Source organism: Amborella trichopoda, chromosome 5 (genome assembly GCF_054954075.1).
Source record: "Amborella trichopoda isolate Santa Cruz 75 chromosome 5, AtrichopodaSantaCruz75HAP2 v2.0, whole genome shotgun sequence".
NCBI lineage: Eukaryota > Viridiplantae > Streptophyta > Magnoliopsida > Amborellales > Amborellaceae > Amborella > Amborella trichopoda.
Genome location: NC_142340.1, coordinates 15,424,400 through 15,449,364, shown reverse-complemented (window position 1 = coordinate 15,449,364; position 24,965 = coordinate 15,424,400). Strand labels below are relative to the sequence as shown.

Genomic DNA, 24,965 nt, shown 5'->3' with positions numbered 1-24,965 from the left:
TAAAAAATATAATTTACTTAGTATAGATTGAAATTTATTATAAGACACATATTTATTTTAGAGAAGTTCCCTTAAGAAAATTATAAGTACGTAAAAGGTTTTTCTTTTCAAAATGATAAAGACTTCTTCTATTTTTAAATAAACAATGGTAATTAAAAAGGAAAGCAACCAACCATGCCCGAGCACCCCCAGTTCATCATATTGTATAATTATACATTAAAATTCACTTTCTTTATTAATTAGAATTTTACGTTTGGAAAAACTTTTTATAAGGTTGCAACCTTAAAATGTAGAATTACAGATGCACCTCAAAAATCCATCAGAAAAAGTTGTTTTACTGTTGAAAAAACCTATAATTGATCATCTCTACATCAACATATATGAATATGAAAAGAAAAAAAGAGTTGAGTCCCATACAATATGTAGGCCGTCCATTTTCAAGGTTTTCATTTGTTTATAGATCTACTTGATTTTAACCAGTTTTGGAGTTTAAAATTTTATAATTAGATATGAAAATAGATTTTGAAATAATCCTAATTATTTTTTTTATCAAAATTATATGCTAAGATAAAATTTGGAGGTGGGCTTTAATTGGATTGTTTAAGGGTGCAACCTTATAGAAATCACAACATTTAAGTTTTGATCTTCCAAATTTTCTTATATAATGAAGGATTTTATATTTTAAATATTCATAATTTAACTTATAATATGAAAGTAATCGCTCAACCCCCTATCTCTTCATTAGCAATCCCTCTTCCTCTTTTCATTACCCACAGCGAAGAAGGTAAAAAAATTTAGAATCTAGAGAGAGAAAATACACAAAAATGGATCATTTTACCTATCTCTTTTAAAACTCGACATAACGTGAATATAAATATGAGGCTTTTGGTTGTACTCTTAAAAAAAGGTTAGGTTTCTCTCTCCTCTTCTTACCCTTTTTTTTTTCCCTCTTCGAAGAGGTTTTTCTGTGCTCTGATGATTTCTACACTGTTTCTTTTGAAAACAAAAGCTATTGATTTCAAATTCGTGACTTCTCGAGAAACTGAAACATTTTGTTGGGATTCCTTTTACTTTATTTTTCTATTCATCCTTTGTAGTGGTGGGTTTTCTTGTTAAGTGATTTTTTGGCCACCAATCAAGTTCTAAAGGGATGGTAACGGGTTTTGCAGCTGAACTTAAGAAACTCAATATATGTTTTGAGCTGAGAGAGAGGGAGCAGAGGAGGGTTTGAGCAAAGAGAGGGGGCAGAAGATAGTCGAAAATTGCATAGGAGATAGAGAAAACAACATAAAATTTAGGCATGATGATAGAGAGAGGAGAGCATAAAATTTGGGCATGGTGAGCAGAGGAGAGTCAAACTTTCAAAGTTGCTGAAATATCTGGTTATGTGATCATGGTGGAGAGGGACAGACCTCACCATTAAAATATTACTTGCAAGGGGAATTGGCTTGTGCTTTCAACCAAATACAGATAAGAATCTTGATCACCAGCTACAAACTCTTCAATTGCAGGAATGAATGAAAATGAGTAGACATCATAATGTAGCAAAAAGCAAGGGAAGTTTAAAATGCACAAAGAGAAAAATATCCTGGTGCAATGTAGAGAGAGGGGTGGATAGAGAATACACAGAGTACCCACAAGAGAAAAAAAAATTATTAAATTTTTTGGTTTTTCAAAAACCGAAATTGGCATGATTTCGATTTTTGAAAAACCAAAAATAGGTAGTTATGTCTTTTTTTAAACATATTGTTATGAAGTCTAAAAACGAATATATCAATAATAACAGAATGGTTGTTTGTTGCGTTATTAGAAGCATAAAACCAAAAGAAATTTTGCCAAAAGATATTATACTCAGAAACTATAATCTTTATTTACTCCCTCGGGTAAAACATCACCATAACCTCTTCAACCCATGAATTAACTAAAAGAAAATTTCTCTAATTGTACTATGCACCCTCTTCACACTGGAAAAAAGTAATGTTTCAAGATTGAATAAAGACTGTCCAATTTTAGAGGTCAGATGTGTCAGAAAAATATTTGAAATTTTTTCTTTTGAAAATAATTATACATCAATTTTAGGTCATTCTTAAAATTTCAAATTGAAAAAAAATCATCCTAAGTAGGTCTTATCACTATGGAAGCAAAAATGAACTCCCCCCGCTGGACTAAAATATATATACCCCAAAAGGTTTTATAAGGTTGGAATTACTTTTTCTTTTCTATAACGTTGCAACATTATACTATTGAAATAGTGCACGTAAAAAATCTTACAAAAGAAACTATGCTCGAAATGGCACGTCCTCTAATCAATCATCTCGACCTCAAGATGTATGGAAATGGAGAAAAAAAAAAAGAATTTCAAGTTTAAAAAATTATGCATCTTGTAACAAGTTATTTAAACTGTCTATTTTCAAGTATTTATTAATTTCATCGATCTGTACTATTTTTTATAATTAGATTTTATACCTAGGGATGAAAAATAAATTTTCAAGACATCATAAGGTTTCTAACACTCAAACGACATTCTAATCAAATTTTAGAGGTGCACCTTATTTCTACAGTATAAGCACGCAATACGACACAAACCTCACCCATAAAACAATGAAGTTATAATTGTTAACTCAATAATAAACAAGTACCACAAACTATTGGTTCATGAAATTCATCAAAGGCAGGGCTCTCTCTCCTCCATTTCTGATATCCTTAATAATGTTATTGCTCAATTGGTCCCATTTCATCCAACATTCTTGTGTCGATATTAAGTGGGGTGAGAGCAAAATCGGCCTGCAACAGAGAGAACAAAGACATTCATCCACCTCGGTTAGGGTTTTCAAAGTACTTGGCTTTATAAATCGATCTCTCTCTTTCTTCGCTTTATAAATCAATCTCTCTCTTTCTGTCCCCATATTCCTGGGAAATTTTTCAAAACACTAAACCCTTTTCTTTTTTAAAGAATTTTACTCGTGATTCCATTTTCCTACGATAATTTCTTTTAGAAAGAAATTCCATTCCAATAGGGATCCCATCCCATAAATGTATGCAGTCCGTGATGCATGGGGAAACAGATTTTGCGAAAATCTGCGCCACTAGTTTTTTGGCTAAAAAATCGTTTTGAATCGGAGTCATATCTTAGAACCGTTTCTTAAGATCTTTGATTTATAGTGTTATTGCTACTTTCTTTTTCTTTTTCAGTTTTTAGGGATATTTTTTTTTTTGTTTTTGTTTTTGTTTTCTTTCTCTCCTTTTTTTCTTTTTTTTTTTTTGGTATATAGGCCCACCAATTAGGTTGATAAAAGTCACCAATTAGGTTGATAAAAGTTGGAAAACGAGAAAAGAGAGAGAGAACCATATGGCACAGAAGCAAAATGTGGAAAAGAAAAAGACGTTTGAAAGAAAAAGCGGACAAGCAAGAGAAAAGCAGTTCCACCGGTAGAATCCTGTTACGTTCAAAAAAACTATTTTATCCCTTCAGTTCTAACAATAGTGATTTGTAAAAATGGAGGGCCTAAAAAATGTGTTATACGAAAAATTATTTTTAGGATTTGAAATTTATTTTTTCGTATTAATAATTTTCTAGGTCAAGATGATCAATTTTGACATCAAAATTATATTTTCATATAAGTAATTACCTAGGTCGATATGATCAATTTGAATGTATTTTGATACGAAATTACATTTTTGAGCGTGGTTTTAATGCGGCTTTGATTTTAACGCATAGCATATGCCTCACGGAGACTTCTTCTGAACAAAAATGCGTCTCTTATTATGTTTCACATAACGCAAGGGCTTTATCAATGCCTCTCACGGGGTCTACAACATTCAATATATCATAACAAAGAAAAAAAACAAAAAAAAAAAAGAAAAAAATCAGGTTTTTCAGTAATGCAGAACCAATACAGTGTACTCGACCACAACATCCCCAGTTTTGAGATCTAGGGTATGGGTCTTGGCCAAGGCATAACCGTGCGCAAGTCTAAAAGTTCCACTTCCTCCAACAATGGCCATCTCCGTCACACCGCTAAACACAGCGTTGCGCCCAAGAATGCTAAGGGTGCTACCCTCGTACTTGCCCTCCACAAACACATAATTGAGGGTCATCAGGAGGCCAACTTCCTCTTGAGCAGCCGAGGCATATATTCCTTGAGCCCGCCCTATCGGTTTAGAGGTCACCTCGGGTCCCTCTGTAAGGGGATCATCGATCATCACGACCGCTCCGAACCCAGTGGCCGACTTATTAGTCGAGTCCGCTCTTGCTACCTCGATGGCTGTCGGTTTTGGGCCGCTAACAATATCGTGGAAGTAGAAATGGAGGTGGGTCACATGCTCTTTACCGAAACCAAGCATGGGAGGTTCGAAACCGAACTTGGGAGGTTGGTTTCTTGGTAAGTGGCCCGGTTTTCGTGCCAAAAGCTAAGCTGCAGAGGAAGAGGAGGATGAGGAGACAGAGTTGGGAGAGGCAAGATTTTTTAGAGAAAAGTGAGGAGGCCATTCTATTTATAGGAGAGAGAGAGACATATGAGATTTAAAGTGTCTGAGAATGAGAGAGGGGATATTCTTTCCTGTGTTATATATAATGAGAGTAATAAAGTGCAACCAAAATAAGAAAGTGGGAGCCAAATTTTGTCTTAATTTTCCCTTAATTGACCAATTCCCTACTTTCCACCACATTTGGGGAGACGACCTTTATTTTTTGACAAATAAGACCTCCTCCTTTGATTTCCTCCCTTCTTTTCCTGCTTCTCAAACGTGGCAAATACTCCCTAGATGCTGTTTTTCCATGTACTTGACCAACGTATACAAAGGTCTTCCAGCTAATTATTGGGTTTTACCTTTTCATTTACTTTGGAAAGGAAATATCAAAATATTCTATGTACCCGCAGGAGCATTTTAGAGATTCACTCCGCCCACTCCCCTCGGCCATTTGGGGCATGATATTTGCAAAGCCTCGTTATGCATCAAATCCTAGGTATACAAATTCCGGTATTTTAAAACTTGGTCTAATGATCAATGTCGTTTGGATACCTTTTAGATTAACTTGGCATATAACAAATGCCCTGTTTGGTTCATCTAAATGTAAAAGCATGTTTTGACAATAGGAAAATTATTTCATGCGTGTTTGACCCCATTTCTATAAAATGTAGCTCCAAGGTATAAAGCACCCATCTTTAATTGAAACCAATAGTTCAAATGTTTTCTTCATAAAATCATTATATTTATTTCTTAAAATCTATATTCATGATCTCCATGTTAGAAATTACATATACTTAAAAATTGGGTCCAAAAAACTGTCACAAAAATAGATTTTTAAGAGTCCACTCATTTCTACATGGACTCATAGAATCCATGTCCTTGATAATACAATATTATTATACTAAAATACATAATACCATTAATATTGATGATATTTCATGAATAATAATAATAATGATGATGATGATGATGATGACGATGATGAATAATAATAATAATAATAATAATAATAATAATAATAATAATAATAATAATAATAATAATAATAATAATAATAATAATAATAATAATAATAATAATAATAATTATAATAATAATCATAATAATAATAAGCACCCATTCTAAGAAAATCCATGCGGTGGATAAGTCTAGTGATGACCTGTATGTTGGTAGGATGAGCTATGCTCTTAATATCATATATAGACTATATATAAATCGGAGTGTTTTATATACACGGACATTCTTAATAGACAAACCTATATAAGTGTGTAAGTGAGGCCGCATCCTATGAGATAGACTAGTCTTTATAGCACTTATGAAATCGGGATATAAGCATAGGGCCCAAAACATGCTGACAGCTAAAAAGACACCATAGTTGATTGTTTGTGTGCTATACTACCGGTCTGTCAGACAAGCAACTTGGTTCAAAGTTATATACTACCACGATACTTGATGGACTTTATAATGTACACTCTAAGTGAAAGTTCAAATCGAAATATACTTTCATTGTATGAAAATAATATGTTTCCCATGCTATGTTTTGTTATTTTGAAATAGTTGAGGAAATTGTTAGTATTTATTGTTTGAAAAATGCTTAAATGTTTTCAAAACATCTTTGGTTTTATTGTACTATCCTAAAATTCCTTTGTAGAGAGAGAAAGAAGTGGATTTGAGGTCCCACTTTGAAGAGGAGAGAGTTTGTTAAGCCATATTTTAGAGTATGCATTCCCATGTAATATACTCTAAGTACAAAAGAGAGAGAATGTGTATGTACAGAGCACGTGAAGCGTGCGACGCACAAGCGCATATACGTGTGCAAGTGTGTTGCCTGTGCAAGGGTGAGGGCATGGGCGAGAGCGTTGGCGCAGTGGCACTTGATGGCGCACTTTACAGTTGCATGCTCGCATCGGCGCATGAGGCACCCCTCGCCCTAGAACGTGTGCGGTTCGGGCATGTGGATCTATGAGCCTAGTTCATAAGGAGATCCAACAATCATCTAGCCGTTGATGCGTGTGGTACATCTAACAGTCATCTAGCCGTTGATGAGATGGAGGCTTGTAACAGCAGCCATTAAGCATATGTAACTCATGTAACTTGTAGTTGTTGGGGTACATGTAACTCATGTAACTTGTAGCTATTGGAGTGTATGTAACTCATGTAACTTGTAGCTGTTGGGTGATGCATGTAACCACCACAACAGGAAATGAGCAACCTATTGGTGCTCTATAATAAGGGCCCTCCTACCCATACAATTTTGGACACTTGGAATAATTTTGGAACCTCTCTCAATAGATTATTCTCTACAATTCCAACAAGCAAACCAGTGGGCTAACTCTCTCTCTCTACTCAATTTTATCTCTTTCTCTCTCTCTCTCTCTAAACTATCAAGCCGCTTGTGTCTATTGTGTTGGTTCCATGCTCAGGTGCATAGAGCTTAGGAACATTGAAAAATACCTCTCTGTTTTTCCTGTATCCCGAGAACGAATTGTCTTTTTTATCCACATCAAATAATGTATCAATGGGGGGCAAATATCGTCTTGAGATAGCGCTCATGCGTGCCCGAAAACAATAAAAGTTTGAGATCTAATTTTGTAAATTGTACCATTTTCTGCTTTCATTTCACGCAACCAATCTCCAACAATCACGGCATTCATTCTCTCTCTCTCTCTCTAAATTTTTGCCTCTCTTCTCTCTATCTCTCTCTTTGTTATTTAGGAGTTTGGGTCGTCATTTGGTTCCTCTGGATTAGAGTAACAATAAGATGTCCTAATACTTAGTGTTTTAGTGATATAGTAAAGAGCAAAAAGACAGAAACCAATGAGCCAACGTTGCTGCCTGTGTGCTTGGGGAACACCCCAATTAAGAGAGAAAAAGTTCTAAAGTGTCGCCTAAATAGAGAATAACCTCATATGCTCAAAGTTGCAGTAGGTGCGGGGAGTTTCTTTTTCTTTCAAAATCTCAAGATCACCAAATATGCCACAGCCAGTAAGCTAAGGACGCTGTCGTACTATTAAAGAATGACCACACAATCACACCTTCTCAATCGCATTCCATCATGCAATATCATATCATGGAATGCCATGTTATCAGCATACATATAACATGGGTATATCAAAGGGAGCATACATACATCATGGCTATATCAGAGAGACATTCTGTCTCTTCGATGCCATGCCCATCGGAGACGCATACTCATGGACTTTGATAATAAAAGACTTGGCTAATAGTGATCAGTTGGTTAGTTCTAAGAAGAAGCCCTTTGAGATGACCCTAATATATGATTTTTATTAATTTAATATACAAGTGGGCAGTCAAATCGTGTATGGAAAGACACATAGTATGATAATATATAATTTGAATATATGAAAAACAAGGTAATATTTTTATTTAAACTTTTAAATATTGTAATATTTATATCCTGATTTACCAAATATACCCTAAAACAGCATCAAATTTTTAACCCGTGAAAAGGAATGATGCAGAGATTGCAGACGGTCAAACTAAAAGGATGAACCGCTCTGGATCAATATAGTCGGTGGGCAATCAAAACACCCTATGCCAGCTTTTTAAAGCACTTAGATGGATGATATCTTCGACACTCGTCAACCACCACCCCAAAAGGAGAATATTGCTAAAATAGGTGACTCCACTTCCTTACGCTACATTGGCATCAATAGAATATATTGATCGCTTTGTGAAATAGAATAAAATAACAAAAATAAAGCATGTGTCTTTCTACCATTGACATTTTTTTATTATTGTTTTTTGGGTAATTCAGTGGGGAAGACAGCCCCTATCCATTTTTTCAATAGATTGGAGAGTTACATTTTGAAGATGTTAATAGGGGGTATCAGCAATCGGAATGGATACCACGATGTGGTAACTGAGTGTGGGGATGCTACCACCACGACCTCAGCAATATTGATTTAGAAATGTGTTCTATGCCTATGGAAGCACATATTTTACCATTGGGAAAGAGGCTGCGTTGTGGTGGTAGTATTCCCACACCGTAGTCACCACATTATGGTTTTCATTCCCACCACTAACACCACCCCCACTAATACCTTCAAAAGCGTTAACTCCTAATCTACTTGAAAAAAATGGGTAGGGGCATGTCTTCCCCACTGAATTACCCCCAAAACGAAACACAGTTTTCACCAATATAACAATCCTAAGGGAGCACTATGCATCAATGTTGTCATATTCACTTTTGAAGTCTCCTTTGGTTTTTGTGAGAAAATGAAGCAATTCAATATTTCAGTTGATTTGGGGAAAGACTTCTGAATTATTATTATTATTATTATTATTATTCAAGATATTTCATGAATAATAATGATAATGATAATGACATAATAATAATAATTGTTGTTGTTGAATTACTATTACTATTATTATAATTATTATTATTATTGTTGTTGTTGTTGTTGTTCTTATTATTGTTGTTCTTATTATTATTACTATTACTATTACTATTTTTACTATGACTATTACTATAAGCTCCTCAACCAAGCAACCAACCTCAAAAGAAGAATAACGTTCTCCTATCAAATAGAGATCGTATAATTTATGGATCGTCAGATCTATGTAGTTAGGATTTAGGAAATCGAAATTCCATTTTTTTTTTTTTAAAGAATGTTTAGTCGATTCACATATGGATCACAAAATTTCACATTGAAAAAATCCTCCCATGCCTTTTACAAAAGGAAAAATTTTATATAAGGATGAAACCTTATAATGTAGAACTACGGATGCACCTCAAAAATCCATTGAAAAAGGTAGTTTTAATGTTGAAAAACGCTTAGATTGATCATCTCGACTTCCAAATGTATGACCATGAAAAATAAAAAGATTTTAAGTCTAAAAAATAGTGTACTTTACAACATATTATCTACACCGTCCATTTTCAAGATTTTCATATGTTTATGGATATACTTGATTTTAACTATGTTTGAGATTTAAAATTTTATAATTAGATATAAAAATAGATTTTGAGATAATCCTAAGAACATTTTACATCAAAAATTATATACCACGATAAAATTTAGAGGTGCACTTTACCTATATAGGTACGGATGCATCCATATGCCAAATGTACATTTTTCTCCCACGGGTCCATGATAAAAGTGCTATTAGAGAAAGGAAAAAAAAAAGAAAGAAAAAAAGAAAAGAAAAGGAACATAACATCGTAATAACAACATAACATGTTAAGAATGGCAGTGATGGTCACACGTCAAAAGAAAAAGGGAAATTTACTTACGGACCGGAAAAAAGTCCGTTATAACGGTTGGACCCAAAAATAGGCTGATATTACTAAGAATGACGGAATTTATTTTTTTTTAAAAAAAAAATAGCTTTTCCTTTGGTTCGATGTTTCTAACATCGGACCACCCTTTCCGTCCGTTTGTCCCCTTTCCCTGTTAAGTTAAACCATTTTTTTTACCAGTCTAGCATGTCATGAGCATTACCTGATCCTTGTTGATGGACCACATGATGAAGCTATGCCCGCTACATCTAGTTGATGTTCCCAATGTGTTGCTTCGGATAGTAGGTTCATAATACATACATGAACATTGGAAGCCACCAACAACATGCATGTCACATCTACATCTTCATTTACTTCTACTAAAATATCATTTTCAAGATACATAATTGTCAAATTTCTAGGGTCGTAACTCGCAATAGATGCCATATGCATCTTTAACTGCTCCAATGCGTCACTTCCGGTATACAAAGTAGCTTTCACATTCTCACATTTGTAGTACATTCGTCCATTGTTTAACCTTCTCTCAAAGGAACCAACGTAACGACATAACCACCTCACTCCACTTGTAGCCACTGTGATGACTCAAATGATGACCATATAGAGTTAAAATACTCAAAGGCACCCTAAAGCCAAAATGATAGAGAAGATAAATCCAGTGAGCCACTGATCAATGTTACAATTTTCAACGGTTCCATACATGGAGCACTCAAATGTCAATAAACCTATGAAATATCGCATCATTGATTCAATGAGGAACAAAACTAAATATAGAAACTTTTAGCAACTCCCAATTCTTATAATACACATGAAACATAGAGATATTGATTTCTTCGATTTGTATTAAATAAAAAGATTAAGCAAACACATATAGAAACTTCATAGAGCTCTAGTTTTCCACTTCACCATGCACGTTCATTACATAAAGAATTAACACTGTAATCAACACTATAATCTACAAAACCAAATGCAATGAAAAAAAAAAAAGAACATAATCAGTTGAACAATTTTTTTTCATCTTCAAATTTCCTATTTTGTGAAATTCAACCTAATCTATAGGATAACAATGGCAACTCACAACAAATTTAATAGAACATAATAAACAGGAAAAATAATCGTTGTGATCAATAACAACCGGAAATTCTAGTAATCAATAACAACCGGAAATTTAAGAGAATGAAAAAGAAGCCATAATCATTATTTGTAGTATATTCATACAAACATGTGTACCTTTGATACAAATTTGAGGAAGAATTGACTGAAATGGTAGAACCCTAAAATATATGAAACATTTCTAATAAAAAACAATAGGAAAAATAAAAAATAGCATTGTAAATGTACCTGATATCTATGAAAAATTACGATCATGTGGCAATAAGAGATACAATCCAATCCAATGGAAAGAGAGGCGATGGAGAGAGAGATGGATGTTTTCAAAGAGGAAGTTTTTATAGAGAGAATGAAATTTACTACAAGCGAGAAAGATGGGGAAATTTGAGGGTTTTTAACTCTAATATTGGTCTGATGTTTGAAACATCGGACCAAGGACAAAAGAATAAAAATAAAAATAAAATAAAATAAAATAAAATTACTCCCTCAGGTGAAACCCAAATGATAATATACTTTCGTGGGAGTATGATTACTTTGAAGGCTTAAAAATTACTTTGAAGGCCTAAAATTTTTATATTTGGCAAGGGAAGCCAAATGATAATATACTTTCGTGGGAGTATGATATCCATTTACTCCCTCAGGTGAAACCCACAAAAAATTAATTTTAGGATCCCAAATTTTCGATGAAATTACATGCACTTCTTTCATGGTCCCCAGAGTGGTCCTCCTACAACATTATTGAGTCTTGGGGAAAGAAAAGTATAAGTAGTCATATACGGAAGCCATGAGATTAGAAACTTGTGCCGAAAAAATCAAGAAAGAGAGAGAAAAGAAGAAGAGAGAGGAGAGAGAGTCAAATTGTGTGATTTGGGTTAAAATCGTGTGATTTGGGTTCAGAGAGTGAGGAAAAAAAGAGAAGATTGACCTACTTGTAAAAAGGAAAGAGTAAGATTTGGGTTTGAAGAATCGAATCACTAAGAAAGAAATAAACAATATTACCAGGGATGAACATTTTGACAATAAAGAAAAGGTTTTGTTAATTATCAGAAAATAGAAAAAGGTGAGAAAAGTTGTAATATTTAAAACCAGAGGGTTTCCATAGCTTTTCAAGAGCCTCATGACTAGAAAAGAGAAAAGAAAAAAAAGTTAAGAGAGAAAAATTAGTGGATTGTGAATAGCGTTGAATATGCAAAGGCAGTTCATTAGTCTGAGTTCTAAGATTTGGGGTGTCGTCTTTGGGACCAACAACCCACAAACATCCTATCTCTTTCTTTTTTAATAGAAAACATGCATTTGTTTGATTCTTTTTTAATAGAAAACATGCATTTGTTTTGTTGGTCCCATTAAAGTGCTATACACTGAATTGTTGGAAATACTTTGACAAATAACATAGTCAATGAGAAAATATATATTGGAAAACACTTACAAATGCCCACGGGTAGCTTCTAGAGTTCTTCATCTATAGCTCATCATCATACAAAGTTTATTATGAAGTTACCGTTGTAAAATAGTGTTTAAATTTTAAGATTTTTTCTACAAATGACATTTATCTGAAATTTGGAAAATATGTTCATCTGACCAACTCAAACCAAAATAAAATACTAAAAATTATTGTCAAAAAATAAGATGGCTACAATACCCTTAAGGGGTTTAGGTTATTTTGGTCATTTCTGTCATCCAAGTTACTTTTATTATATTATTTTCAAGTTCAATGCACTATGGCGTACATACCTACAATGTCATTATTAAAATTAAAAACTATTGGATAGTTGTGACTATGTGATATGATTTGGACGGTGAAGGGCCATAGGTGAAGTATTGTAGAACTTCAGTTATATGTGTTTGTAACTGTTTTTTGATTATCGATAACTTATTGCTATTCGATATTTATTTAGCGAAATGACTAGATTATTTACATGTGTTTGACGATAATGTAGCAACATTTGATATATCAAAATCAATAATGTAAAGAGGATATTATTATGATAATACTTAATTCAATCATAAAAATGTATTTAATAATAGTTAGTAAATAGATTAATATTAATATTAATATTTTTACTATAACTGCATATACAAAATTGGATAGGAAATTTATAGCAAAGTCGTATTTTATTTTAACGAAAATATCTCCATACCCTCTATTTTTAAGTTTCATTTTACAATAGACCCAAGGTTTTAAAAGATATCTTAGGGCATAAAAATTGGAGATTTTATTTCTTCTAACCCCCTGAGCTAATTTAAATCAGTTTTTTTAGAACAAACAAATCTAAAAAGACATGCCTTTTTAAAAGCCATCCTCCCAAACTTTTAGAGTGAGAGAGAAGGATTTCATGGAGATGAGAGGTTACCAGGAAGAGAGAGAGAAGTGTTTGAAGAAACACGGGAGGAGAGAGAGAGACACTAGAAGAGAGAGAAAGAGAGAAGTTAGGGATATATAAGTGAAGAGAGATAAAAAATTCAGTTTAGAAAGAGCATACCTTTCTCATATTTGTTTATGTTAAAAAATAGGTTTAAAGTAGCCGAGGGGTTAGAAGATATCTTTTGAAACATTAGATTTATCAAGAAATAAAACCTAAAAATAGAAGATATAGAGATAGTTTCCCTTTATTTTATGAACTTAAAAAGAGTCCCATTTATTTTATATTTTACAATCAAATTATTTTCTTTAATTTTTTTGGTAGATCAATGGGGAAGAAGTCCCTAACCATAGTAGAAGTAGAACTCAAGACCTCACCATTAGACACCCACCACCCTGACCACCAATGACATGAGCCCATTCATACGTTTTCAAAGCCTACAATATGTTTTCTTTTTATCTCTTTTTCTATACATCATGTTAAGTTCAAATTTGATATGTATATAGTTCTTACTATTAAGCACCCATAAAAATATTTTAAAATAAATAATTTAGGTGAGTTGATCCAATTTATCGAATAAAATAATAAAATATTAAAGTTAAAATTGTAAAGATGACAACAAAGATAGACATACAAAATTTCAATAAATTAGCAATGAGGAATAAATTGAAAACCATCTCACACAATCTATAAAAAGAGATTATATGAGTACGATATATCATTATATTTACTTATAATTTGAAGTGCATTTGTAATTACTGTAATACACATTATAATATTATCATTGTATTATTAATATGGTTAATTACTATGTAAATAGTTATGAATGACATTGATTATTACATTAAATCACTTTGAATGAATATAATTATTATAAAGTTGCAGTTTGTCGAGAAATGTGAGCCTAGGCTTTAAACAATCAACTAAGAGCCTACCTTCAAATAATGTCGAGAAATGTGGTTTCAATACTAGAAATCTTTGTGATAGCCTTAAAATATATTTTCATCTTTATTTATAAAGTTTAAAGCTTAAAAAATAGTGTAGATCAACATATCTCTAAAAACTTGAAAATCTTGAAAATTGACAGTCCAGAAATATGTTACAAAAAACACTATTTCCAAAACTTGAAAATCCAATTTTTTCTCATGTCCATGCATCTTGATGTCGAGATGATCAATTTGAAGATATTTGGGCATCAAGACAACCTCTTCTAGTGAAATATTTGAGGTAGCCTCGTATTTGATTGTTTAGAGCCTCAGCTATTTATAAACCTTTCCCTTATTATAATTGAATTATATAACTCCAATAACAATTTTTTTATTTATTAACAACATAAAATGCATAATTATAATTATGCAAGCGTAATAAGTTCATAATATTTATGTAGTTTATATAAGATGGCAACCTCACTTGTAGAAGTAAAATTGCAATATTCTAAACTAGCCGTTTTAATTGGACAGTATAGATTTGATGCGACTTTTAAGATATTTCAAAAATTGACATGTCTTTTAAGATTAGGAAAAAATATATAATGAGACCATTTACCTTTGGTACAAAGAGGTTACAATTAATATTGACCATTGGATGTGAAATTTGGTGGCTACATTTATTTCATTGACCAAGCTCAAAGTTCAAAAGAAATTTTTCTTGAATTTTGTGATGCACCCAACTATCAGATTTCACATCAGATGGTTGTAAGTAATTGTGACTCCCTATATTAAAGGTAAATGGTATCGCTGTACACAATCCCTTAAGATAATATCAAATCTACATTATCCAAATGAAATGGATGGTGTAGATTTTTGCAACATTAGTTCTATAAGTTAGGTTGTTGCCATATAAAATTTTTATCCTTGTAATTATCACAATATTCATCACGATGTGGTACCTATATTATCATATATTTAAATAATTATGAGTTACATAGGTACTAAAATAAATATCAAATTATTTTTAGTTGTTTAATAATTATGAATTAAAATAATCAACTATGATAATATGATGTTATTATTGATGAATAATATCATATAATTGTTAAAAAATTTACTAAGTAAATTTTTTTGTTATTATAATAATTTAATTTTTGGTATATAGTGAAAATATGAATATGTATTTATCGCTCTAATATTCAATTAAGATTACTATATATCTATATTGCGATTTGTAATTGCAATCATAATATTTCTATAATTATTAGTAGAGTATAATATTTTATAATTAAATCGTCATAATTATTATTTTCATTTTTATTTTTTGGTAATTCAATGGGAAAGACAGAGACCTACCAGTTTTTTCAATAGATTAGGGAGTTAAATTTTGAAGGAATTGCTTGGGGGTATCATCGATTGGTATAGATGCCACGATATTATAACTAGGTGTGGGGATGCTACCACCACAACTCCAACCCTTTTTCATAATTATATTAATAATATTATATTGATTATGAATAAGATTTATATTATATCTATGATAATATAGGTAATGATTAGTAGATATATGAGAGAGGGATAGGTATACATGTGTTGTATGGGAGTGATAATGATTAAAGACAACTATAACAGTAGATAAATAAAATAAAATTTAGAATAAATTAAAAATCAATAGAAAAAAATTGTTATATAAAAGGACACTTGTCATATGAATAAATGGGTCACCTTCTCACTTATCATATATCTAATAAGAAGCATGAACTTTGTATATGATTGAAAAGTGTTGACTATCGAATGAAAATACATAAACATTTCTAGATAAAATGCAATACAAGATTGTTAAACACAATAATACTTATGGTAATTTAACTAATACAAAAATTCTTTAAAGTTGTAAAGTAGTAATAAAATAAATTTTCAAAGTATAAAAATATATAATTGAAAAATAAAACTCTTAAGCATTTTTAAGATTAACTCTAAGGCATATGAATTTATGATTAGAAATAAAAAATGCATAAATAATTCATGATAAATGTTCATAACTAATTGAGAAATAAGAAACCAAAGCTATTATATAAGATCTTGAGAGAATAAAAAAAGCACACCTTCTCTTTTTTCCCTCACCAAGTTGAATTTCCTAAATATCTTTTTCTATAGGAAGGACACCCTTATATCGATATGTTCGGTAAAATAACCATCCTAATAAGATGAAAATTTAGAGAGAACTAAACGGGAAAGTTTCTCGCAATTTAGCCAAACGGATTTCTAAAATATCTAACCTAAAATAATTCCTAAATTTCTCAGCTGAAAGATTTCTTAAAATCCAAAATGTCTTAATAAAACCTAAAAACTCTCTCTCTCTCTCAATCTTATATTATTCTCCAAATCATATTAGAGAATCTCCCTGCATAGAAAGTAAGTAGCTCTCTCTCTCTCTCTTACTCTTCCCCGTATCTCAAATTATTCTCTAAATTATATTAGAGATTCTCTCTCCATAGACGGCAAATCTCTCTCTCTCTCTGCCCCGTACAAATATTAAGGTACTCTCTTTGTTTTCCCACATTAGTAAAACCTCTCTCTATCCCATATACTAGCAAATTCACTCGCCCACATATTTTTGTCTCTTTGATTTTTGGATTTCTTCTCTCCTCCTAAATTTATCTAAATCTCCATTTCTATCACTCTCCTAAAAAGATAGAAAATTACCTACCTTACATTCATTCTTGTAAATAGGGTCCCTTCTTATTTTTGTGGCTTGTATCCAGCCATTACCTCTAGCTTAATTATATAGTATAGACTAGTAACATGTACATGCTTCTCACGCGTTATTGAAACAAAAAACAATTATAACAAATGACATTGTAAAGAGAAAAACAATTCTCTCCTTTTATCCAATATGAATGAAACGTCAACATTTATTCATTGAAATGAGTATAACACAATTATATTATAGGTGTGGTTTTTATAAGGTTGCAACCTTAAACAATCCAATTAAGGTGCACCTCCAATTTTCATCATAACATGTTTTGTGTAAGAAATTATTAGGATTATTGAAAATCTATTTTCATTTCTAATTATTAAAACTATAAACTCCAAAAACAGTTAAAATCAAGTAGATCTACAAACATATGAAAATATTGAAAATAGACGGTCTAGATAATGTGTTATAAGATGTACTATTTTCGAGACTCAAAATCTTTTTTTTGTCATATTCATACATATCTATGTCGAGATGATCAACTAGAGGGTTTTTCAACGTTAAATTAATCTTCTCCGATGAATTTTAGAGGTGCGTCCACATTTCTCCATTCTAAGGATGCAACCTTATATAAACTTTTTCCTTATACCATTGATCTTATTGTGGCATGAATTTCACCATATTTGCAATATTAACAAAAAAATCTCTCTAAATAATAAGAAAGGGTGAGGTTTGATAAGGTGCCAACCTTATGACATACAAGTAACATGCGCACCTAAATTTTGATAGAAGATGTAGTTCTAGCGTTGAAAATACTACACGACTTGAAAATCCTACACGACTTGAAAATCCATGTTCAACTTTCATTTATAAAATTTATAATTTCAAAAGGATATAGTTAGAGCGTATCTATAAACACTTGAAATATTGAAAATAGACAGTCCCGATAACTAATTACAAGATACACTATTATTACGTCTTAAAATTCTTTTTTTTTTCTTTATATTCATACATCCTGAGGTTGGGATAACCACTTGGAACATTTTCCAACTTCAAAACACCTTTTTCTATTGGATTTTTTAGGTGCACCTTACTTTTATAATATAAAATTGCAACCTTACGTAGACGTTTTCCAATAAGGAAATAAACATGACAAAGATATTTATAATTTATTGTTATTAATATGTGTTTAATAATCACATCTATAACATTTTATAATATATCAGAATAATTAGTTACGAGTTTAATAATGTTTGTAATTGTTATAATACTCATTGCAATATAATTTTTTTTACTATTAATATTGCTAATAATGTTCATAACCATTAATATTAAAAATATTTATAAATTTTAAGAAATATATATAAAATTATCATAATCATAACTAATGAGATTATATATAATGTTGTTAAAACTAATGGATACGTAAAATCGTCAAGACTTTTTGAGATTTCAACTAAAAAGTAGAAAATATATATTTAAGAGAGTGATTGAATGCACATATTTTAAGAGTGAACCAAAAAGTAAGAAATGAAATTTTTATTGAGAACTTAATAGGACCCTAATTTAAGAAATCAAATTGGTAAACAATAAAAAATAAAAATTCCATAGGTAAAATTAAAAGAAATTCAGGCCACAAACCAAATGCAAAGATTTCATGACAATGAAAAAAATGTTTTTCTCTCTCAATATGAAATAATAAGGACTTTTTATGCAATTAAAAAATGGAAATATTTTTATGACAATGAGAAAAATGTTTTTCTCTCTCAATATGAAATAATCATTATAAGGACTTTTTATGCAATTATTTGCTATATATTACTAAATAATCATTGCAAAAAAAATTTGTTCAAGTTGATACCTCTTAGCTATACGTATATGAAAATGGCACCTAAAAAATTAGGAAGCACCATGATTCCCACCTTAGCTTACGTAACAATATGCACAAATTTGAAGAGGCGTTAGGAGTTGCTATTTGTTATATAAAATTTTATGTAGAATGTGCATAGTGGGATGGCCATGATTGCATTTGAGAATACACATGCAGGAGAAACAATAAACAATTTAAAAGTTTGTATAAATATGGGTCTGACATTTGAGAAAACTATAAATATAGATGTAATATGATCATGATTAATATCACTTAGTATATATTTCATATCATTGATCTGAGAGATTGATTTCCCATTTAAGCAACAAACCAATCAATTACAACTGAAAAGAAAATGGAAAAGACAACTGCCTATCCACCCACAACGAATACCTCTAAGAAGAAATTGATATTTACTATATGGGTGAGGTTTGTATGGAGCCTAGGCTCTAAACAATCAAATTAGAGCCTACCTTCAAATAGTGTCGAGAAATGTGGTTTCAATACTAAAAATCTTTGTGATAGCTTTAAAATATATTTTCATCTTCATTTATAAAGCTTTAAGCTTTAAAAATAATGTAGATCTACAGATCTATAAAATCTTGAAAATTGATGGTTCAAAATACATTATTTTCAAAACTTGAAATTTGTTTTTCTCTCATGTCCATACATATTGATGTTGAGATGATCAATTTGAGGATATTTGAGCATCAAAACAACCCCTTCTAGTGAAATTTTTGTGGTAGGCTCCAATTTGATTATTTAGAGCCTCAGCTCTATATAAACTTTTTCCTTACTATGTTTGTCGTTGGGAACCAATGGTTTATAGGCAAGTATATATGCACAGAGAGAATGTTACGACATCTGGCGGCCCTTGAACAATTGAACGGCTCCCATTCAGCTCCATGGACATATAGAAGCCTACCTTTGTATTGTACGTGAAATATATATTTTGTATCCCTTATTATTTTTGGGTGTGGTTTGCATAGTGCCGAGGCTCTAAACAATCAAAGTAAAATGCGCCTTCAAATAGTTCCGAGAAATGTGGTTTCAATACTGGAAATCTTTGTAATAACCTTAAAATATATTATCATCCTTCCTTATAAAATTTAAAAGCTTCAAAAATAGTGTAGATCGAGCAGATCTATGAAAATTTGAAAAACTTGAAAATTAACGGTCCAAAAATGCATTGCAAGATGCACTATTTCCGAAATTCAAAATCCATTTAGTTCTCATGTCTATGCATCTTGATATCGAGAGAATCAATTTGAGGATATTTGAGCATCAAAACGACCTCTTTTGAGATAGACTGTTGTTATTTTCTCTCAGTCCTTTCTCTCTTATCGTTCCCTTTGTTTCTTATCCTTTCTCCTTAAATGTGTCCTTTCTCTCTCCCACCTGCTTTCTCTAATTGTGATTTTTGTCTCTCCTATCTCTCATGCTTAGAAGCCGTGAAGTCCAATCTCCATAAAGCTTTGTTACTCATCTTTGTGTTCAAAAACTTTAAGACTGGGGGCCAAGTATTCCAAAGCCTCATGATTTCAATAGTTCTTGCTTCTAAGGAACTAAAACTTCCATGCTCCATGGAATCCCGAGCTTCCTATGACCAAACATACTTAAATCTCTGCAGATCAATTCATATAAGTAAACTTGATAATCTGTTAAAGGGGATAAGGCATACCATAAGACCAATATGCTCCATTGTTGGGTTTATGTGGCCTTTAAAGACATTATGAGTGCTTGAAAAATGAAATAATATAGTGGAACATGAACTTAGTGGAAGTGTGGTCCCTCGTGGACCATACTAAGTAAACGATGTTTGTTGATACCGAACTATGTTTGACGATCTAGGTCAGTCGGTTGGGAAAAACCCATGTTACCTGGGTATAGAGAACAAATCGAGAAGGGTTCTAATGGGTCATCCCTTAATGAAGTCGGAGCAGATGGTCAGATGAGTGAGCCGAGGGATTGTGTGACCCTTGTGTGTGATGGTGGCCTATAGAGACGGGGGCCAAAGCCTCATCCATCTGCCATCACACGGCATGTATATTGATAGATCGTTTGGAAAAGCAAGTAAGACACCTTTCAGGGTGAAGCATATGCATGTGCGAGAGATACCTCTATGCATCATAGGAGCTGTGGTCGCACCAGGTCTAGGTGACATTGACTTGTCTCTAGGGAAAGACTTGAAATCTACAGACCGGGATTGAGACCCCTTAGCTCGTCGACCAGACTTTGATGATCGCTAATGAGCCTTTGCTTGAACTGTGGGTCGTGAGAAGCACTAGGTCGGTCTGATAAAGCAAGTATGGCTTGTAGTTCATAGTTGAATGTGGACTGTCCCATGATTGTTGATATAATTATTAAACCATATGGATCATTTTCTTATCAAATTAATTTAATTTATTTATTTTATGATGAAAATTATTTTAGAATCATTATTTGAATTTTTATGAACACTTGGATATTTTATTTATAATTTTTGGATTTATAAAATTAAATATATTGATTTTGCAATGGTTTAAATATTCAAATAATATTCTAAAATCCATTTATTAATTTTAAATATATAAAAATATCATGGGGGCCCATTGTGCGCATGGGCCCACCATATTTCTAGAAGGTGGGGCCCATGAGTGCCTCCCTTGGTGGCATGCCCCACCCTTATTCTCTTTCCTAATTTTATAGTGATATGGCATGTGGCCACATGGTTAGAAGATATTGACTTGATATATCTTTAAAAGATTTTGTAGAAAGATTGAGTAGACTTGTGCTATTTTATGGTATGCACAATATTTTGATTAGATTTAATTTATTTAAGTTCTATTGATGGGAAAATGGTTTAGGAAACGGAGATAATAGTTCATGCACCTTCCATAATGTTGATGGCTCATCTATGGAATGGATGACTCAAATCTCTCACCCCACAAATCACCCAAGGTCAATGGTTTATATTCAATCTCATAAAAAGAGGCAAGCCAAGGAAAACATTAAGAAGCCCTAATATTGTTCAAAGTTTATAAAAAGGGATTGTCTCTACCCAAAAATCTCTACACCTCACTTAGAATTTCTCTCTCTCTCTCTCTCTTAACAAAAACTTCTCTCTCATGAAAGCCAAAAAAGTGGGCACGTCCCACTCTCTCAGCTTTGATCTCTCTCTCTCGCATTGTGAAAGAACCTAAGGGTTTAGGTTATGGAGTTATTCTTTGTCCTATCTCTCAGCTATGGATTTATAGCTAAGGGTTTTAGCATTTAGCAAAAAGAGAATCCATCTCTCTCAAACTAGGTTGTTAAGGGAATTCACTAAGAGTTTGAGTTTGTGATTAAAGGGATTCTTGTTCTATTGGTATGGCTTGGCCTAAACTTGTTTTCTCGATTGAGATTGATCCCACACCATCGGATAGTGGTGACTTGGTGTGGGGTATAATAAGCCAGGTTGAGGTAATCTTCGGCACTCTCTTTTTGTTTTTTATCATATTTAATTATATTGTCTTTATATTCCCAAGCACAAGAATTGTGGATATTTTCTTTGTTTACAGAAAATTGGTTAAATGACATCAAGGTTTTTAAGATCTTGGATTTGTTAGTTTTATTTTTTTTGAAGCAAGAATTATTGTAATAAGACTACTTGTAAGTGATATTTGTCAAAAGAAAAGAAAAAGAAAAAAAAAGAGGTGAAAAGAAGAAACATAAAAAAATATATAGTCCTCGACAAGATCACATTAGTCTTTTATTCATCCATCTCGAGTTTGATAAGTAGGATTTGGTCATACAAGTTTGAAATGGCATCACCCTACAAGAGAAGGAAGAAGTGGCAATGGTTGCTATATTTTTTGGTGAGTTGATGTCTTTCCATAAGATTTTATGAGGTTTTCTAGTAAGCATGTGGATTCTCTTAACAAGATTTGTTATGTGTGTGTGTGTGTGTGAGAGAGAGAGAGAGAGAGAGAGAGAGAGAGAGCGCATTGAAGAGATATATACCCATACATCCATAATGACATATATCAATATGAACTTGAGATATCCATATCCTAACAAGCATTTGTCTATTAAAAAAAGAAAAAAAAAAAAACTTTTCCCTAGTGTCCACAAGCATCCAAAAACTCGAGCGAGTTCGGTCATACTCACTCAAGTTACTTGGGCTCGGCACCCTGCCTAGGTCGAAATCCCCGAAACTTGGGTATACAAAAAGCATATGAAATTTACTACAGCCAAACTAGTCTATCAGACTCATCCGATTTTTGTAAAATTTAGGCAAACACAAATGAGTTTGCACAATACTCTCTTGAATCCCACAATAATAACAATTTAAAGGGTGTTGTTTGTATAAAGCTGAGGCTCTAAATAATCAAAGTGGCGCACTTTCAAATAATGTTGAAAGGTGTTGTTTCAATACCGTAAATCTTTGTGATGGCTTGAAATAAGCCCAATATTGGGCGACCTCTGAAGAGGAATGGCCTCAAATTGCATGAGAGGATAATTTTAGATGCCTTAAGGATGCCCATAAAGTTTTATCGCATTCTGACAAGTTTTAAGCCGATAAGGATGAAACTCGGTTTTCAAATCCAGTTCATATCATGCTAAAAATATACCCTATTTTCTGGGTCTCAAAAGAATTTCAGACAACCGCAATTAGATCTCAAACATCGAAAAACCCCCAGGTACCAAATTTCGGCTCAATCGGACCTTTCGGGACCATTTTGTGCCTAACTTACCAAAAAATGGTTGGTTTTACATTATTTCATTGTAACCTTGATGAACCAGTTTTTATTTATGAAAACCGTGTTTTCTCATTTTGAGATGAATTTCAAATGCTCATAACTTGCTTATTTTGGGCCCAATTAAGTTCAAATTCATACACGAGCTAGATCCCAACGATACACTGGTTTTGACATATGACACGCATCATGGTGTGGCCCAAAACGAGAGAATTATTAAAGACAAGATGAATTCAAAACATGAAAATTCATATTTTAAAACGAGGAACATCTCATTCATTGAGAGGTAGTAGCTCAACATCCCGCTGTTGGATCGTCGCAATATAGGTCCATTGCTACCATGCTTCGAAGAGCTTCAATTTGATATAATTTTTGTGAATGATTGGAGGCCGGATGACACCAAATTTTGAGGTTGAAGAAGACACATTTTTTGGTCACCGGAATCCCATTTTCCAACGACCTCCCAAATTTGGAACGTGCTCAAACGGAGACAAAAATGAATAAAATTTATCACAAAATGATTGTGAAAGTATCATATTTAATTTGTGATCAAAATGAAGTCTCGAAACATCACGGATCATGTCGAATCGGTGGTCGAAGAATTACAAGTTTATGGACTTGGCCGGATTTTGGGTTCTTCCTTAAAACTCTGTTCCAAGATGATCAAATGGGTATCAAAATGTGTGTAATAATCAAAGAATCGATTCTACAACATTTGATTGCTCGAATTGCTACCGTAAACGTCTGAAAATCTCATGAGGCCTAGCAATAGTAAAAAGCCCCTCATGGAGGGATGGCTTTGTCATTTGATGAAAAGTTGTTATGGGTATTTTGGTCATTAATTTAAATGACGAGATTAATATTTTTATTCATTAAATGTGTAACTTTCAACAATTTTGGAGGTTTTTGAGTATCCACTCATGTTTTGGAGTTACTCTATATATAAGCAAAGTGTAATAATTTGTAATGAGACTCTTAAGAGATTTGGAAATTAATGAGAAGGGCTTGGGAATTCTAAGAGCTTAGGTTTATTCTGTTTCTTTGATTCCAAACCCAAGACTCAAAGAGAGAGGAGAGAGAAAGAATTCCTAGAGAGAGACACTACCCCTATGAATCCTTTCACTCTCTAGAACTCCAAAATTTCAACTTTTATAGGATTCCCAACTCCCAATCCTATCCCATACACTCTAGCTTCCATACACCCTAGAACTCCCAACTCCCAATCCTATCCCATACACTCTAGCTTCCATACACCCTAGAACTCCCAACTCCCAATCCTACTCTGTACACTCTCTACTATACCTTCGTTTTTCTACACCCTACTCTACTCTATACACCGTAGTACCCCATACACCTTAACATTCCTACACCCTACCTTATCTCATACGCCTTAGTTACACCAATAGACCTTTAGCATCTACACACCATAAACATTCCATGCATACCAACCTAATACATACACCATAGCTTCCATACACCTTACCTTACCCCAACCCACCTAAGCCATATACATAGACATTAGACCCTAGCCTTAACCCACAAGGACCAAG

The 24,965-nt window shown here is 32.6% G+C and overlaps 1 non-coding gene across 1 annotated transcript; it reads right to left on the bottom strand.

Annotated features, from left to right (window-relative positions):
• Positions 1–3,844: 3,844 nt before the first annotated feature.
• Positions 3,845–4,344, bottom strand: LOC18424707 (dirigent protein 21). The gene has a single exon (XR_016056151.1). It is a non-coding gene; the product is annotated as a dirigent protein 21 (transcript).
• Between the last annotated feature and the right edge of the window lie 20,621 nt (positions 4,345–24,965).